Genomic DNA, 11,461 nt, shown 5'->3' with positions numbered 1-11,461 from the left:
GAATAGTGTGATGAATCTGAATACCACGAGAAAGGTGAATGCACAATTGGGAAAGAAAGATGGGTCCACCCTCAAATTTGTGAATTAGATATCATGGACAGCTATGTACCAAGTCGTCTCAATCTTGTAACCTGTGTAATTTGAAACATCAATGGAAATATATTAAATGGTAATGAATACAGTAGGTATTATGGGACATGTAGAAATACATGTTTTAGAGATGAGGTGCAGAATGAAGGAATTCTTAAGCAGAAATTTGATCATAGGTACTAGATGAAAGATAAGTGAGTGGATTTAATATTTGCATGATTCTAAGTATTTTATTGATCAGAAACCTTATTTTTTCAAGTACTAGAGTTACATTTTTAAATTTTTTTTTTTGGTTTTTCGAGACAGGGTTTCTCTGTGTAGCTTTGCACCTTTTCCTGGAACTCACTTGGTAGTCCAGGCTGGCCTTGAATTCACAGAGATCTGCCTGGCTCTGCATCCCGAGTGCTGGGATTAAAGGTGTGTGCCACCACTGGCCAGCTCATTTTTAAATTTAAACAATAAAATTTAGTATAGAAAAATATATATGAGAGTTTGAAAGTTTCAAATCCCCTAGATTTTGAATTAAGTCTAGTCAGTTTAGCATATTCAACACTTAAGCAGATATATACATCATATTTAATGATTCATAGCTTCACTATACTTATTTACATTACCTGGAACAGAAATGATTGTTTCACTTTCTGTTTGAATCCCATATACAATAAATAAAAAATACTATACAACTCTACAGACTGTAAAACATATAGGGATAGTTTGTAAAAATAATTTCAGTCACTCTTTATGATATATCAAAATTTTAAAGTTGTTTCTTTATTTTGTGTTATTTTAAATGTTTTCAAAAATGTATTTTGATTCTTTATCTGCAGGTATAATTTTTTAAATTAAATTATTGATTTGTGTCTTCATAAACTGTGCTAGTTTCAATAGAAAAAGAATTTTATTCAATTTTAACTCACCAAATCAGGATCTTCATTGAGGACAGGTATCTGTGAAAGATAAAAATACCAAGTGAAAATGTGATTTATTTACTCATTAATTTTAATTTCAATTTTTAAGAACTGGAAATTGAAATCAAGATCTTTTGTGATTTTTCTATTATTTCTGATCAATTTTTTCTAGTAACAAAGCACAGTTATTTACCATTTTTGATGATGTCTAGTATATTTTTTATTGGGATTCCATATCTTTCATTCACTGCCACATAGAAGTCCCATAATTCTTTACTGAGACTGGTTTCCGTTGCTCCATTAAAGAGAAGTGTAAAAAATGTCCATTAGAAATATGACATCTTGATGTAAGGATTCCTCAAATTTTGTTTTCTATATAATTTTATTGATTATTAAATGTCGTTTCTTGAATATTTTCTTCCGTAGATTTGAATCAAATACACATTGCTGCTACATCTTCTCATATCCACTACCCATTATTTTATACTCAATCAACACACACACACACACACACACACACACACACACACTTCTTTTTTTTAACCTATCAAATCTGATTTGTGCTGATGGTATTTTGATGACTGTGCAGCTTTCCACTTCAGAATGGTCAACATATCAGAGTTTTCATTAATCATTTCCTTCTAGAGTCTTCTTGCAAAGCACCAATGCCAATCTCTAATTTGATATCTAGTAGATATAATTTTTCTAAAGATTCTTCAAATAATGATATTTTACTTTGTATAATTATATATGGAGACAAAATCAGCATTCTGAGTACACCAAGGTGCTTCACAATAAATGGACTTATATCTGATAGATAGTTTATATTCATTATCATAAGTATAGTTTATTTTCCAATAAATTTGATGTCAAAATAAAGTCTTTGGTTTGGTGAAGATATTTCTTTATTTCTCCCCAGGCATGGTGTGACACATAAAACTTTGTTAGTGAAAACTGAGGTCTTATATATGTGATGCTTGCCACTCACTTCATAGACATTTCTGACTGAAATAGAGATATGTAAACTTAGGTAAGGATTCTATGTACCCCAAAAAGTGGTCCTGTACATAACTGAAGAGAGACTTCCTGCCAAGTAATGCTGATTCTTGAAAACAGGTGTCAATTTTTTTCTTATAAAAAGGCAGGCTAAACATGTTCATAACCATCTAAAATTAAATATTACACTTACAGAATGCTGCACACAAATTTCCATTTTTTCCATTCTTTTCAAAAAAGTTCATGTGCATGATGACTGTGGTATTTGAAACAGGATATAAATCAAATAAGAAGACACCTGAGACAGAAGAAATATTTCATTTGGACTACATACCATGAATGTATTCTGTTCTTTACTTTGATTTGGTATTTGTGTTTGTGTATGCATAATGTAGGAATTCTACCGTCAAAAAATGAATAAATAAATAAATAAATAAAATTTTAAAATTCATTGTAGTTTTTGAATTGTCAGTGACAGTCATTAATATCTTGTGATTATGAATATTCTATGAAAATTAAATAAAATACAAGATATTCATTCTAACATTTAAATTATTTAGAAATTTGGTAATAAAAATAATTATGATTTGTGAAATAAGTATATGTGTGTATCACAAAATTCTACTTTAATGTATATTTTATGTGATAAATAAAAACTGAAAAATCCAAATGTTAGTATATGATTTGAATAAATAAATAATCCTAAAATACAAGTTTTTGCATTTTTTATATTTCCCTAAAAAGTGTGATACCTAATGTCTAATTTTATCTTTCTATATATGAGTTTTTACAAATATTTAACAAAGTATAGTACTGAAATTCTGTAATTGTCCAACAAAATATGTAGGATCATTTTTTTCTATTCTCATCAAATTCAGATGATTTAACCCAATCAGAGGTTTTATAAATTTCATAAACCACTTGCTACATTTTCAGACTGGCATGAATGCTAAACACTGACTTCCTTACTGTATCATTAGGCAAAATATTTTATTTAGTTTTCTTCATGCAAAAACTATCTTATCCTGTACTCGAAAACTCTCAAGTTACCAAGATTGTCCATATAATCAACTGACAATAATTTCACTATACTTCATACATTATTCATTGTTTCTGTTTCAAACACTTGTAAAATATATTCTAGAAATGACTTATCCACTTAAAATTGACAGAAGGTGTAAACGTTCCCACTTGATTCATGGGTTGTGATGTCTGTGGAAATTTAGGATGAGGAGCCAAAATGATGTAGATGGATCATTAGCAGAATAAATTTAGTATTTCACACACCTCTGGTTCCATTTTTTTCTTTCTGAACCCAACTTTCTGGGAGAGTAGCGAATTTATCGGAGAACATCCAGAATCCTGTCACATAAGCATCTTCACGGTGGCTTTGGCTCTGCAATGATCTTGACTTATCTGAAACAATAATGCAAATATCAACCTCTTCTGAATCAGTTTACTTTCTAAAACAGTTTCTTAAAGCTACTACAGTGTTAAGTACTATGAGTGTGAATTTAATGCATTGCATATATATTTAGTCACCTGAAAGTGTAAGATACTCACATGATGGGATTACGAAGAAAGTAATAAATTTACGAAGTAGAAGTGTGTAGAGTTGGCATCCATCCTTTTGCCTAAACACAAAATAACAAAAAAAAAATCTATTTTCATCAGGTGACATTGCATATACATCCTTTAGCTTCAACTCACAGATAACTTGCAATGCTTTTTATCCACTATGAAGAATGGATAATTCTACTAAAATATTCACATGTGTTCCACATATCGCCCTCCTCTCACCAAATTAGAAGTTTTTATACATTTGTGAATGGAGACACTGAGAGTATTTGTTATATATATTTTATTCAGTTTTGTTAATATAAAAATTATAATATTGCACTGTAGGATTACTGACTAAACAACTCATCTGCAATGTAGACTTGCCAGACACTAATACCTAGATAATACAGATCATTTGTTTCCTGTGTTGATACACGCCCCCATCAGGGATTGCATTTCACTGCATTCTGGGGTAACATATCAGCACAACATGACCTATGTTGATATGATATTATGATGTGATATATATGTGATGATTAACCATCTGACATCATTGTAGATGTAACCAACCGTCTTATTAAATAAGAAACACAGAGCCAATACAGAGATGAAAGCCAAGAGGTCAGAGCAATAGCTAAGAGCTAAAAACCTTACCCTTCACTGTCTCTGTTGTCCTACCTCTCCGAAAGAGAGCTACTTCCTGTGTGTCTGTCTTTTTATAGTGTTTCTGCTCTGCCTTCTCATTGGTTGTAAACCCAACCACATGAACTCTGAGTCACTTCCTGTCTGTACAGGCCTCCAGGTCTTCTATGGTTGGTATTAAGATTAAAAGAATGTGTCTCCATGCTGGCTGTATCCTTGAACACACAGAGATCTGCATAGCTCTGCCTCACAAGAGCTGGGATTAAAGGCATGCACCACCACCACCCAGCTGCTGCTATGGCTTGCTATTAGCTCTGACCCCCAGGAAGCTTTATTTATTAACATACAAATCACATTTTAGTACAAATATAATCTCACCATACATCATTGACTTATTTTCACACATCGACAAGGAAATTGTGGCCGTGTACTACTAATTAATATTCAACATTTTGGTTCTTGTATCTGAATGAATTTAACTTGCCTGATATAAAATGTGATGCAACTTCAGCGTAATTATTGTGTGGTAGAATATGACGTATGTGAATTCTTAGTGGCCATTTTCCTCTATCAATTTTAAATCATCAGCTGCTAAGTAGAGGGTTTGATATTTTTCTAAGAGCTGAAAAAGAATATGCACTCTGAACATATGGTTAAATTCTTTACTTTCAGTTTCAATGTCCATTAAAATATTTAGTAGATATTCTTATGTGATATACTTACCAGTGATATGTGTGTAAGCAATGTCATTTCCTCTTTCTAAATGCTACATTCCTGAAACATGAAACAATGTCGAGCTTTCATGCACAAACTATAATATGGAAAGATTGAAGAAATTTGTGTTCCAAAGAATGTGTAAGCACATATATACTGCTTACCAAACTTAGACTGAACAGACATGCTTTCTATCTTTTAAGTACAGGAACCAAAAAAAAAAAAAGGATTTCTTAGCTGGGTGATGGTGGCTTATGACTTTGATCCCAGCATTCAAGAGGCAGAGGCAGGTGTATCTCTTTGAATTTGAGACAGGCCAGATCTACAGAGTGAAATCCAGGACAGGCACCAAAACTACACAGAGAACCCCGTCTCAAAAAAAAACAAAAATGATTTCTTAGCCTATAATTGATTTTCTAATCACAGGTAAAGATGTTGTGAATGGAAACCAAAATCATTGAAGAAAGCTCCAGTATTGACAAATGGCATCTCCTGAAACAGAAACATTTTACAAATAAAATCCCGAGTAGGATGGAGAGACCAGAGAAAGAAACGATTTTTTTCAGGGACATTCATCCAACAGTTTCTGTAATCTACAAAGAACTAAAAAATTAGGAATTAAAAACATAAAAATCTTATTAATATGGCCTCATAATGGGGATAGGAAGGACAGGTTTTAGATTTAGCTCAGTGGTAGAGCACTTGCCTAGCAAGTGCCACGCCTGCATTCAGTCATCAGCTCCGGGGGGGGGGGGTGAAAAACAAACAAAAAAAACCTTGCTTTTAGCGCTGGAAAGATGGCTCAGCAGTTAAGAGCATTGATTTCTCCTCCAGAGGTCCTGAGTTCAATTCCCAGCACCCACATGGTGGCTCACAGCCATTTGTAATGGGATCAGATTCCTTATTCTGGTGTATATATAAAATATAACAATAAATAAATTTTTTAAAAAAGAAGGATGCTTTAAAACTGAGAAGGAAGCATTCTCTCCTACATATGGCTTTCATAATTATGAAGACTCTACACAGACAACTGCTGAAGAAAAGGCACCAAAGGTATTACTTGATCTCTCAGGCCTCAATACTCATCATCTGCCTGAGATGACCCCCTGGTGAACCATAGAAAATGTGTTTAAGGGATCTATTAGCAGCTCTCTTGATTGAACTTGAGGTGGTCTGGTGTACATGAGTTAATTTAAGTCTGGAATTCTAAATTTTGTGAAAACACATACAAGACATGCACCCTAGAGGAAGGACCATTGTCACTTTTCTAAATTACTGTGTTTTCAAACTGACTTCTAAATATTGATATTCACATCCATAAATTAGCGCTGATCCCCACCTAGGTATGAGAAAGCTTTTTTTGTAATGAGTAAATGCAGAAGAACCTAACTGCAGAATATTCTTAAAATAAGCTTCTCTGCATGCTTACTACACACCCAAGAATAGAAATATGATTAAAAAAACATCGAGGAAAACATTATAAAAAATGTAATTGTCAGAGAAATGGGGAGTTATTTGAAATGTCATGATTTAAATGATTTCAGTGGTGCACATATAAATAAGCAGAAGTCCATGTTACCTTCACCAGAATTTTGAGGATGAAGAGAGTTTCAATTACAGTATACAAATGGCAAAAAAATCGGCAGCTCAGTTCCTGGCTGAAAAGATATTGATCATTGATGTCTGCAGCTGAAGTGAGATTCAGTCTCTTTCTTGAGCTGGCTTTGGACTTTTCCCTCACTGTAGGATATTATGCTCCTGTCATACACACATAGGCAGTGCTCATTGGATTGATAGTCTTAAGAAAAAAGAAATATTAACAAAATGAGGAAAAAGATATGTATGGAGATGAGCAATAGTGGATTTGGAAGGAACAAGTAGAAGGTAAATGTAAAAATTTCAAATATGGATATATCATTAAATACATTAAAATTAATGGAAGAAAGACTTATGCCATCTGAAACCCAAGTTATCTGCACTTGGGACACTTTTTCTCCACTTGGTTTGTCATGTCAAAAACTGAAAAGATATTTTTTGATCCATTTTACTATGCTTTATTTTGTTATGCTCGGTTATCTCTTAAAAGCCTCTACTTTTCTCAGAAAGAGATCAAAATGTTGTGGGTGCAGAATGGAGAGGAGGTGGAGAGGAACTGATAGGAGTAGAGGGGAGGGAAACTATAACCAGGATGCATTTTATGAGAAAATAATCTAATTTAAATTAATGAAAAAATTGTGTATGTGCATATTTGATAAATGTTTAAAAATATAAAATTAAAGAAAATAATAAAATGAACTTTTCTGATATGATGTGTGATTGCATATATTCACATTTATATGGATCATATGTTCTCCGATGAAAATTTACAAAAGCAACTTAAGGATAATAACAAAACTCTAAATTCACAGACAAAATAATAATAACAATGAGAAACAAGAAGAGTTGAAAATAATACCTAAGAATATCAATGTCTTAATTACAGCTAAAATAAATAGCATGAAAGAAACATTTATTCTGATGATAGACAAAGTTCTTTGAATTCAAATATGTCATCTCCAGGTTTTTTGACAGGTGCTTTTTTGGACACAGCCCTGCTGAATTTCAAAAGTGTCCATGTAAATTGTCATAGACTTCATGAGACAGAAAGAAAGAATTAAGCTTTTTGAGGAATGCATTATATATAAGTCACAGTATGGAAAAAATCTTGAATACTGTCTTTTATTGAATTATTTATAAGATATCAGAAGTGGCATTCAAATAAATTTCAGCATAGTTCCCACTTCTATATATCCAAATTTCGCATGGCCTAATTTTATACACTGAATGATTTCATTTATCCCAACTTAATATATATTTATTAAAATATTTAGTTCAAGAAGATGAATTTAATGTAGAATCAATAGCCATATCCTTACAATTTATAAACAAATTAATGTAAATATATGGTATATTTATGATATATTATAATATATAATCAAATTATATATGTATCAAATTAATAATGAATACACAATCAAAGTATAAATATTGGCAATTTGCATCATAAACATAACCCTGATCTGACATATACTTTCAACTGAAAAATTAAATAATCAATTATTTCAGATTTTTTTTCACATGTTAAAGGAGTTAAAGCACCCCTTTTAATGTAAATCTCCATCTATGGCATCTCTTCTGTCACCACCGTAAACTGTGTGGTCTTTCCAAACAACCAAGTTCTGGCTAGCAATTGTATTGAGAAAAGTTTCATCTATTGCCAAATATCCAGAAACACGAAGAGATAATTGTTTACTTCTCAGAGCAAAGAAATATGAGTATACATCCAATGAAATATAAATCATTTACAATATTAGCAAGAGCAATAAGAAAGGACACTGAAGTTAATGATTATTTTATAATGGAAGTCATTCAGTCAACACTGTTAGGTTGAAACGAAGAGAAAATTAAACTATTTAGCATTTGAACATGGGGGATTCTCTGAAAAGTTCTAGTCAGCAAAGAAGAGTTAACACAGTAGTAGCAAATGACACAAAAGCAAAGGATCACATTATTATTACCAGCATTTCCCCACAAATTAAATTTTATTTACTGTAAGATTTGAGACAAAATGTCATTCATGAACAGGAACCTACATGTTATATCTGACCCTACTAAAACACATTTCTTTTATAACAGGTTTTTATGTTTTTAAATTTATGATTGTGTTTTCAGTAAATCCAACAGAAGGTCTTGCTACAGACAGACTTCAGCAATATTACACTAATTAAAATGTCCATTCAAAATTATAAGCCATTTTTGGAGAGAAATAAATTGAATTCATATTTATTTGAATAATCCTATACATGCCTTGTGCTCTATTTTTTAAAAAAATTATAAAATTCATACTATCACAATGTTATTCATGTATAACCATACAAATACACAAACCTTATATTTTTACTGAATTATTAAAATCTCAAGCAGTGTTAAAACTAGAAGACGTTAAATCCATTTTCTCTGGTGGATGGAATTACTGTGAATACAACAGCAGATTTAGACTGATTAATCTAAATAAGGATCACTGCACTAATTATGACAATATTGTAAGCTACTCTGCTTTAGGAAAAATAAAATTTATCTAGTATTAAGTACCTCTTCTGTGCCAACAAAGCTGATGACAGCCATTAACAGAAGAATCTTCATTTTTCTATTTCTTGGTTTCCAGCTTCTTGAGAAATGATCAGTTTTTCAGTTGTAACAGGGGATATCAACTAAAACACATTTCATCTGTTTACCTTTTGGATCAAATGCAATATAAAGTGTGGTTCATATTGGAAGCTTGTTTATTTGTCAGAGTATCCTGTTTGGCAGTCAGTACAGGACATAAGTTGACACTGTTGACATATTCATTCAAGGAATTCTGCCATGATGTGATTTATTCTCAAATACATGAGGAAATACATTATATAAGTTTGAAGGACAATGAGGAGACTCTACTCTTGGATCCTGTGCTATATAAAGGAGAAGCAGTTTTAAACTTCACTTCTTAAATTTCTAATTTAGGCTATTATTTACATCATTAGAAACTCACAGGTTCTGAGCAATAACCTATGATATTCACTCTGCTAAATGAACCTAATGATGAACTGAATATTGCAATGGGGAGAAATTCTACCATGATTTATAGGATTGCCTAAAGAAGCAAATTTATGGAGAAGAGCTTGCTACTTTGTAAACATTGAATATTATCATTTCCTTATGCACATTTTAAGGGTATCAACAATGCGTATCAGAGAACTTATGTGCATGGACAAAGCACACATCACTGATTGCATCATCTGCTCTATGACACTTCTGTGCTCACAAATTAATCATGGAGTTTAACATGAAAGAATATAAATTTTACATTTATTCAATGGAAATATACTGTAGTGGATTTAAGGTTTCTACTGCTGTGAAGAGATACCAGAACCATGGCAACTCTTATGAAGAACACACTTTCAAGGTTTGTAAATGTCTGCTGAAAGTGGTATCCAATTTTCCTCTTCTGGCCAAGGGAGTATAAATTCCACATTGTAAAATGGTGTGCCTGATAGACCAGTGACACCTTCCTCTCAGAAATCCCATCTACTAAGTTCCTTGTTCTTCCAACATTGACTGAAAGAAGAATCAGATTTTCTCCCAAGGGCTAAGAATTTTCAGAACCCAACTATAACATTATTTCTTGGTTACTCCATAACTGTAATATTGCAGCTCTTCTGAGTTGGAATAGATATATCTGATATGGAATATTTTTTATATATGATCTTTCTCAAGGCCATGGTACATACTTTGAGGATGGGTATTCTAGAATAAAAGAAATCTTGAATCTAATATTGCATTCCAGCATCATCCCAGCCTCCATAAGATAGAGTGGGATCTTAATTTTTTTGCATGAGGTATTCTGGGATTTTCCTTTTCTTCTCTACTATGCCCTACATGTTCTCTGAGTCATGATCCCTTGAGACTTTACTTCATGGCTTTCTCATCATCTTTCTCATGTGGATCTTTGAGAGACTCCCTCTCCAAAGAGTATGCAAGCTAGGTATCCCAGAGTTCAATGTTTGTAAACAGAGTCTAGAATTCATGCCATCTACCCTCAAGCCAGTCACCAAAAATTGAGTAAATCCACCATTCATGCCCACATCTGAGCTCAAAACACAATATAGATGTGACTAACTTGCCAGTGATAGTCATTCCTGCTGTTACAAACATCTCCTTAATGCTAACTAGTCCCCCACAGATTCAAGACAACTTATGTAAATAGGAACATTGCTTGAATATTTCAAGCTGATGAGCCATGATGGGATATCCCTCTACTGATGATCTCTTTCAAGACAGGGAAGTGTGACTCTTCCCACCAAGGACCAAGAAGATTCTGATATTCAGTTTTGTTCAAGAGTTCCTCATAGTTTCTCTTTCCTAGAAGGTGTGCAAGTACCCCATGATTCTATGATATTCCCACTCATTCTCCTTTTTATTTATTTTAATTTTTTTCAAGACAGGGTTTCTCTGTGTAACTTTGGACCCTTCCTGGATCTCACTCTGTAGACCAGGCTGGCCTTGAACTCATTAAGATCTGCCTGCCTATGCCTCGTGAGTGCTGTGATTTAAGGTGTGTGCCACCACTTCCCAGCTCATTCTCCTTTATAGATAAGATGTCAGACCTATCACTTAGAACAAAGGCTTTCTCTGACTTCTGTCCTTTGGCCCATGGATTTCAATATTTTCATTTTCATCTTACATGACACTCCTATTTGTCCATTCTTACAATTGGGTCAAAATCATTTTCCTACTCAACAACAGGGACTAAGATGAAGGGAGTCTTATAGTCCCTTTCTCTATAGAAAAAAATATTGTATGCTTCCAGACTGCATAGTGGGTTAAGGAGCCTGTGGTGTCTCATGCAAATAAGAGGGCTATAGATATTCTATATTTTCTTTGGCAGTTTGGGCATAATTCTCTGATAATTAAAAACTCCAAAGTGTTCCTTATGGTCATGGAGGTGGATCAGATACTCAACTCTTAGAAGA

The 11,461-nt window shown here is 32.9% G+C and overlaps 1 long non-coding RNA gene across 1 annotated transcript; it reads right to left on the bottom strand.

Moving 5' to 3' along the window:
• Nucleotides 1-2,227: 2,227 nt before the first annotated feature.
• Nucleotides 2,228-3,647, bottom strand: LOC119087119. Its single transcript, XR_005090563.1, has 3 exons — nt 3,558-3,647; nt 3,282-3,410; nt 2,228-2,292 (listed from the first exon to the last, which is right to left on the bottom strand). It is a non-coding gene; the product is annotated as an uncharacterized LOC119087119 (long non-coding RNA).
• Nucleotides 3,648-11,461: the final 7,814 nt, after the last annotated feature.

The sequence above is a fragment of the Peromyscus leucopus genome, unplaced genomic scaffold (genome assembly GCF_004664715.2).
Source record: "Peromyscus leucopus breed LL Stock unplaced genomic scaffold, UCI_PerLeu_2.1 scaffold_1340, whole genome shotgun sequence".
In the NCBI taxonomy this organism is placed as follows: domain Eukaryota; kingdom Metazoa; phylum Chordata; class Mammalia; order Rodentia; family Cricetidae; genus Peromyscus; species Peromyscus leucopus.
Note: the sequence above shows the minus strand (reverse complement) of the source record. Positions and strands in the feature narration are given on the sequence as shown.